General features: G+C 37.7%; 1 pseudogene; it reads left to right on the top strand.

The window, feature by feature from the left end:
• Positions 1-6,721: 6,721 nt before the first annotated feature.
• LOC132480552 (glutamate dehydrogenase 1, mitochondrial-like) lies at positions 6,722-8,010 on the top strand (annotated as a pseudogene).
• The last annotated feature ends 420 nt before the right edge of the window (positions 8,011-8,430 follow it).

Here is an 8,430-nt window from a genome sequence, read left to right as displayed (position 1 = left end):
GAAGTAAAGCTGTCACTGTTTGCAGATGACATGATACTATACATAGAGAATCCCAAAGATGCTACCAGAAAACTACTAGAGCTAATCAATGAATTTGGTACAGTAGCAGGATACAAAATTAATATATAGAAACCTCTGGCATTCCTATACACTAATGATGAAAAATCTCAAAGTGAAATTAAGAAAACACTCCCATTTACCATTACAACCAAAAGAATAAAATATCTAGGAATAAACCTATCTAAGGAGACAAAAGACCTGTATGCAGAAAATTATAAGACACTGATGAAAGAAATTAAAGATGATACAAATAGATGGAGAGATATACCATGTTCTTGGATTGGAAGAATCAACACTGTGAAAATGACTCTCTACCTAAAGCAATCTACAGATTCAATGCAATCCCTATCAAACTACCACTGGCATTTTTGACAGAGCTAGAACAAAAAATTTCACAATTTGTATGGAAACACAAAAGATCCCGAATACCCAAAGCAATCTTGAGAACGAAAAATGGAGCTGGAGGAATCAGGCTCCCTGACTTCAGACTCTACTACAAAGCTACAGTAATCAAGACAGTATGTTACTGGCACAAAAACAGAAATATAGGGCCTCCCTGGTGGCGCAGTGGTTAAGAGTCCGCCTGCCGATGCAGGGGATACGGGTTCGTGCCCCGGTCTGGGAGGATCCCATATGCCGCGGAGCAGCTGGGCCCGTGAGCCATGGCCGCTGGGCCTGCGCATCCGGAGCCTGTGCTCCGCAACGGGAGAGGCCACAACAGTGAGAGGCCCGCATACCGCAAAAAGAAAAAAAAAAAAAACAGAAATATAGATCAATGGAACAGGATAGAAAGCCCAGAGATAAACCCATGCACATATGGTCACCTTATCTTTGATAAAGGAGGCAAGAATATACAGTGGAGAAAAGACAGCCTCTTCAATAAGTGGTGCTGGGAAAACCGGACAGGTACATGTAAAAGTATGAGATTAGAACACTCTCTAACACCATACACAAAAATAAGCTCAAAATGGATTATAGACCTAAATGTAAGGCCAGAAACTATCAAACTCTTAGAGGAAAACATAGGCAGAACACTCTATGACATAAATCACAGCAAGATCCTTTTTGACCCACCTCCTAGAGAAATAGAAATAAAAACAAAGATAAACAAATGGGACCTAATGAAACTTCAAAGCTTTTGCACAGCAAAGGAAACCGTAAACAAGACCAAAAGACAACCCTCAGAATGGGAGAAAATATTTGCAAATGAAGCAACTGCCAAAGGATTAGTCTCCAAAATTTACAAGCAGCTCATGCAGCTCTATAACAAAAAAACAAACAACCCAATCCAAAAATGGGCAGAAAACCTAAATAGGCATTTCTCCAAAGAAGATATACAGATTTCCAACAAACACATGAAAGAATGCTCAACATCATTAATCATTAGAGAAATGCAAATCAAAACTACAATGAGATATCATCTCACACCGGTCAGAATAGCCATCATCAAAAAATCTAGAAACAATAAATGCTGGAGAGGGTGTGGAGAAAAGGGAACACTCATGCACTGCTGGTGGGAATGTGAATTGGTACAGCCACTATGGAGAACATTATGGAGGTTCCTTAAAAAACTAAAAATAGAACTACCATACGACCTAGCAATCTCACTACTGGGCATATACCCTGAGAAAACCATAATTCGAAATGTTCATTGCAGCTCTATTTACAATAGCCAGGAGATTGAAGCAACCTAAGTGTCCATCAAGAGATGAATGGATAAAGAAGATGTGGTACATATATACAATGGAATATTACTCAGCCATAAAAAGAAATGAAATTGAGTTATCTGTACTGAGGTGGATGGACCTAGAGTCTGTCATACAGAGTGAAGTAAGTCAGAAAGAGAAAAACAAATACCGTATGCTAACACATATATATGGAATGTAAGAAAAAAAAAAAGGTCATGAAGAACCTAGGGGTACGACGAGAATAAAGACACAAACCTACTACAGCATGGACTTGAGGATATGGGGAGGGGGAAGGGTAAGCTGGGATGAAGTGAGAGAGTGGCATGGACATATATACACTACCAAACATAAAACAGATAGCTAGTGGGAAGCAGCTGCATAGCACAGGGAGATCAGCTCGGTGCTTTGTGACCACCTAGAGGGGTGGGATAGGGAGGGTGGGAGGGAGGGAGAAGCAAGAGGGAAGAGATATGGGAACATATGTATAACTGATTCACTTTGTTATGAAGCAGAAACTAACACACCATTGTAAAGCAATTATACTCCAATAAAGAGGTTAAAAAAAAAGAAAGAACCCAGGAACCTAAAAAAAATTAATAAATAAAAATGTAATTGACATGGTTCCTAATATAAAATCTATAAAATAGATTTTAATAACTATCTGTGGATTATATTGATGGATGGAAGAATGAGTGAAAAAATCAATTTGTGTAACTATCTTTGATATTTGATTTATTGCATTGATGACATTACTTTCGACAATTTACTATAGTGATCCTATTACTAAATTGCAATACCTTGGAGAAATTAATTAGCCTTATTGACCCTCAGTATATACAGGAATTATTACCTAACAGGGTTGATTTGTAAGGAACTATGATTTGTATTAACTATTATTATTATAGGGAAGCCTCAAAAACGTTGCCTACTTCATATCTGCCGTCACCCTCTATCACATATATAAATTAGTTCACCAGAATTAGAAATGGGCACAGATCATTACAACTTTTTATTTTGAAATAATTCCAAACACCAGAGAATTTGTAACAATATCACACAGATTGTTTATCATATCAGCTTTATGTTTCATATTTACAAAGTGAAACCACCTTCTAAATTAATAGTAGTAGGTAGAGCTATCGGAATTCACCAATAAAAAAAAACCACTCAAACATGAGTTTCAGATAAACAACAAAGAATTTATTTGGAATAATTGAATAGAACCTCTATCTGGTTCTATTAATGTTTTTATGTTACTTACATACCCTCATACCTTACTGAATTTTTTCATAATTGATTCTTTTGTTTTTATAAATTATTTATTTATTTATTTATTTTTGGCTTCATTGGGTCTTCGTTGCTGCACACGGGCTTTCTCTAGTTGCAGCGAGCAGGGCTCTTCGTTGCAGTGCATGGCCTTTTCATTGCAGTGGCTTCTCTTGTGGCAGAGTATGGGCTCTAGGTGTGCGGGCTTCAGTAGTTGTAGCAGGTGGGCTCAGTGGTTGTGGCTCACAGGGTCTCAAGCGCAGGCTCAGTAGTTGTGGTGCATGGGCTTTGCTGCTTGGCAGCATGTGGGATCTCCCTGGACCACATGTCTCCTGCACTGGCAGGCAGATTCTTAACCACTGTGCCACCAGGGAAGCCCCATTAATTGATTCTTTAGATTTCTTAGAGTTTTCCAGATATACATTCAGGTCAGCAGACAAAAAAAAAAAAAAAAAAAAAGATAGTTTTACTGCTTCTTTATCTGTTTTATCTATTCTTATGCCTCTAAGTCATTTCTCATGATCAATTACTTTGACTAATATGTGCATTAAAGTGCTGATTAGTGCAGAGATTGTAGGCACAATTGCCTTGTTCTTTTTGGTAATATCACTACTGTTCCTTATTAAATAAGATGATACTGACTTTAGAAGACATGCATGTGTATGTGTGTGTGTATATACACACATAATGCACACTGTGAATATACACATATAACACATGTGTGTATATACACATAATACATAATGTGTCTACACAGATATATATGACATTAGTGTACATGTGTATGTGTGTGAGTCAAAATGTGGAAAGTTTTCTTAGAGTTTTAAATACTATTTCCGTTCCACTGTTTTATTCTTCAGCAATTGAAATAACATGAATGTTACTCCTTCCTTTCCTGTCTTCCTTTTCCTCTACTTTCCATTTTACCCTTTTTAATCCTTTTTTTTAAATCTCATTTTTATTCTTTTGGGTTTTGTTTGTTGTTGTTCATTTCTATTATTAATTTATGAATAAAGGTGGTTTTTCATATTGTTAAATGCTTTTATGAATATATTTAATTCCATGTTAACTATTATTATACAGTTTACTTCTAATTTATGATTATTGTTTCAGGGAGAATTTCCGTCAATTGGTATATGTTGACTTCCTATTTTTCTTGCTATCTTCACTGTATTGAAGTGTTTTTACAAAATTTCTAGCTTAATGGTGCTCTGTCATTGTTGCAAAATCCAGTTACTTAGTGGATGTTCATCTTTGTTTTGGTGGTGTTAATGACAACAAATTAACAACTTTACATTAAAAAGTTATTTTTCAAATACATATTAATAACGCTTAGTTTTACTTCATTTCAATTCACCCTAAAGATGAAATAATTTTTCCGAATTACCAATGCTATTAAATTAAAATTTTAATAATTGTAAATTAATACAAACTAAGTAATGAACAGTAAAAGCATTTTTCCTCTTGTTTGTATTTTTTAAAATTGATGTAATGGGAAATAAATCTTTGTTCATTTAATGTTTAAATTAATATCCATTTAAAATTTTACAGATAAGTGCATAAAGCCTGGGAAGAAACTCAAACTGGAATATGGGCTAAAATATAATTTTCTTAAGATAATGTCAAGATTCTGTAACAAAAAAGAGGTGTTTTCCCATTTATTTTGATATATCTTAACAGTAAACTGATGCTAAACTCAGTAGGGTAATTGGGGTGCTCTTTACAAAGGTGTGGGAAAATGTTAAGGACAACCAACAGGGCATGGTACTCTGAGGCCAGCCACATAAGAAAGCTATGGTACTCTGAGGCCAGCCACATGAAAAACCTATGCCACCTCTTCTGTAGGGGCAAAGGGCTGGGTGATTGTCTGAAACCTGAGGAAATTGCCAAATAGAAAGTGACAGTTGGCAGGAGGAAATTGCTAAATAGAAAGTGACAGTTGGCAGGAGCTGTGGCCATCAATAGAAGGGAACAATCAAACCAGGTGAGTTGGCAAGGATGGAGCCAGGGTAATAAGTACACTCCTCCCCTCTGTCTCACAATGCACTCAATCTGCAGAAAGATTCTGAGTGTTCATTGCAGCCTGGTATTTAATTGATATATTTTTTATTACTGGATAATTTATCTTTTAGTAATTATCAGTATTTCAATTTCCCTTAAAATATCCGTCCATATCATTTTCCTATTTTATTTTTTTTACTGTTTTTTGTCAAGATTTGTATGATATATGCATACTTTAAATATCTCTATATTAACTATTATTATGTAATAAATGTTGTAAAGGTTTTTCTTAGTTTGTCATTTGATCTTTAATTCTTTGCAGTGCCTTTGATGTACAGAAGATATGTTTTGTAGGGCTAAGTATACTAGGGCTTATTGTATTATTTCTCCTGGGAATTTTTTTAAAATTATAAATGCCTTTCTTATCTATTAGCCTAATATACTTGTAGATTTTTTTGTGATATCTACGATTTAAGTATAAGTGTAAGTATAGATGTTTAAAAGAGCTCAGAATATTTTTTCTTGCGATGTTAGATAAGAATTCTAAGGAGTGTATGTGTGCATGTGTGTTTGTGTGTGCTTATTTATATAGATAATTAGCCCAATGATTTTTTTAAAATAATCTATTCCTTTTCATTTTATTATATGCATCACATCAGAGTCTTTTTAAAGATAATGTAAATTGTTTAATTGATCTATTTATGCCAGCATCACACTGTTTTAATTATTATAGATGAATCATTTTGGGCTTCTGATAAGGCAAGTCACTTTGAAGCCTGTTTCTGCCCAGTGATGCTCATCTTTTACACTGAATCCTTCATTCAGTTCCATCAATCGTTTCCCACACAGAGAATGTAAATCCACTAGAGTTCCTGTGTTGAGAAACCTGGGGCGTACAGTAAGAAAATGGAACAATTTGCAGAACACTTTATGCAAACTCAAAAATGTACCTCATCCAATTTGGCAATATAAATCTCTCCACAAATTGCATTTATGTAAATTGGCTAGGGTGATCCAATCACCTGTAAGCCTCTTTAAGTTGTCATTCATAAAGGCAAAGTATAAAGTGGCTTTCTATCTATCATAAAATGTGTGTGAATAATTGTTCAGTTTGATTTCCGTATGTTTCTAATCAATGTAATATAGTTTTGAATTGAGAGTTAAAGGCAACTCAAATGAGGAAGAAAATTATTAACCAGCTTCAGATCTGATTCACATTAAAGCAAAAGTTATTTCCACACTTTTTAAAATAAGTGCTGAAATGTCCAGAAGCTATGCCTGCTTCCATGATGAACATGTTTTCTTGTTGCACCTTGGGGAACTGGGCTTGTGAATGCACAGTGTTCATCAGCTCTCTCATTCTCTGGGCCACCTGCTAATTTGCTGTAAGCAACAGAAGTGATGATGATATTTTTGTGCCTTCACCCACTAAATTACTTTCATGCCCCAAATGTCCTAATTGGTATTCTGTTCCTCAAAGCGTCCATAGTTGACTTTCATAAGGAAATGAAAATGTCGGTGGGGTTGTCTGCCTGAGCTCCCCACAGGTAGATGAGTCTTATGACACACCGGCCACCACCTCTGCTCGGAAGTGATGCCGTGCTCAGTATCACTTGATGGGGCTCCTACATTAAGACTTACAAAACCCTCTGTCCGTCTCCGGGCCTGTGAGAGCGCCTCTCCTCAGCGGCCTCCGTCCTGCCGCCATGTACCGGTGCCTGGGTGAAGCGCTGCTGCTGTCCCATGTTGGGCCCACAGCCCTAGGTTCAGTGGCGGCCGACTCGGCCGCACTGAGGGGCCAGGCCCGTGGGCAGCCCGCCGCAGCCACCGCTGCCCTGCAGCCAAGGCTCACGTCACCTGGCCGGCGACACTACAGTGAGGCAGCGGCCGACGGCGAGGACGACCCCAACTTCTTCGAGATGGTGGAGGGCCTTCTTCGACTGCGGCGCCAGCATCTTGGAGTACAAGCTGGTGGAGCAAAGCAAAGATCTATGAAGAGAGCATCTTGGAGGAGGACTGTGACATACTGATCCCTGCTGCCAGTGAGAAGCAGCTGACCAAGTCCAACACACCCAGAGTCAAAGTTAAGAAGCCAAGATTATTGCTGAAGGTGCCAACGGACTGACAACTCCAGAAGCTGGTAAGATTTTCCTAGAGAAGAACATCGTGGTTATTCCAGATCTCTACTTGAATGCTGGAGAAGTGACAGTATCTTACTTTGAGTGGCTGAAGAATCTAAATCATGTCAGCTATGGCCATTAGACCTTCAAATATGAAAGGGATTCTAACTACCACTTGCTCATGTCTGTTCAAGAGAGTTTGGAAAGGAAATTTGGAAAGCACGGGGGAACTATTCCCATTGTACCCACAGCACAGTTCCAAGACAGGATATTGCATGCCTCTGAGAAAGACATCGTGCAGTCTGGCTTAGCTTACACCATGGAGCACTCTGCCAGGCAAATCATGTGCACAGCCATGAAGTATAACCTGGGATTGGACCTGAGAACAGCTGCTTAAGTCAGCAGCATCGAGAAAGTCTTCAAGGTGTACAATGAAGCTGGTGTGACCTTCACAGAGACCGGACCAGACTGTGGCTGACTTCTTCACTACCCTCTTCACCTCTTCATCTGCAGACCTATCACAAGTTTACATGTAACCACAGAAATCTCTCTCTCATGACTTAATAGATAATGGACACCATTCTCAACAAGTCAATCCAAATCAGCCCCTTAAGAAAAAAAGTTAGGGGATCATATATAAGCTTAAGTGATAGTAGAAATTAGCTATGTCAGAGAGCCATTTGGGCATTTTGCCTTTAAATAAAGTCTTTTCCCTCTGCCTGTGCTGCCTTGCTCAATGGCTGTTTCCCAGCACAGTCAGCTGTAGCCCTGGGAAAGCACCTTTTGTCCAAGAGCAGCCAGTCACTTGCCACTTCAGCTCTGGACACATCTATCAGGTGCTTGGACACATTTAAGAATCAGGTATATGGCATTTTCAGGAGAGCATGGTCCTCAAGTGAGTTATTGGTATTTTAAATCAGCAAAATAACTCAATTTTACAGGTTACAAACAAAAAAACTTTCTCTTCATGCATTTTATTCTTTTAGAATAAAATAAGTACATGCTGCTATAATAAAATTGCCTTTAATCACTTTATAAGCCTAACCTTGACTCAAGCAGTGTATGCCTATAAACATAATAAATGAAAAAAGCTAGTATTTTTATAACATAAAACAGTATCATTTATAACTTGTCAATTGCATATTGTCATCCAGCAAAAATAAAAAGCCCGGTAGAGAATTAAGTTATCTTCATACCTGCAAATGATGGAGGCTATTTTTGTTAAGACTGCCAGAATTTACTAACCACAATTATGACATATAGTCCAAAGAGTGCAGTAACCTCCTTAACATGAT

The sequence above is a fragment of the Mesoplodon densirostris genome, chromosome 19, assembly GCF_025265405.1.
Source record: "Mesoplodon densirostris isolate mMesDen1 chromosome 19, mMesDen1 primary haplotype, whole genome shotgun sequence".
Classification (NCBI taxonomy): Eukaryota; Metazoa; Chordata; class Mammalia; order Artiodactyla; family Ziphiidae; genus Mesoplodon; species Mesoplodon densirostris.
This window is presented reverse-complemented; position numbering and strand designations above follow the sequence as displayed.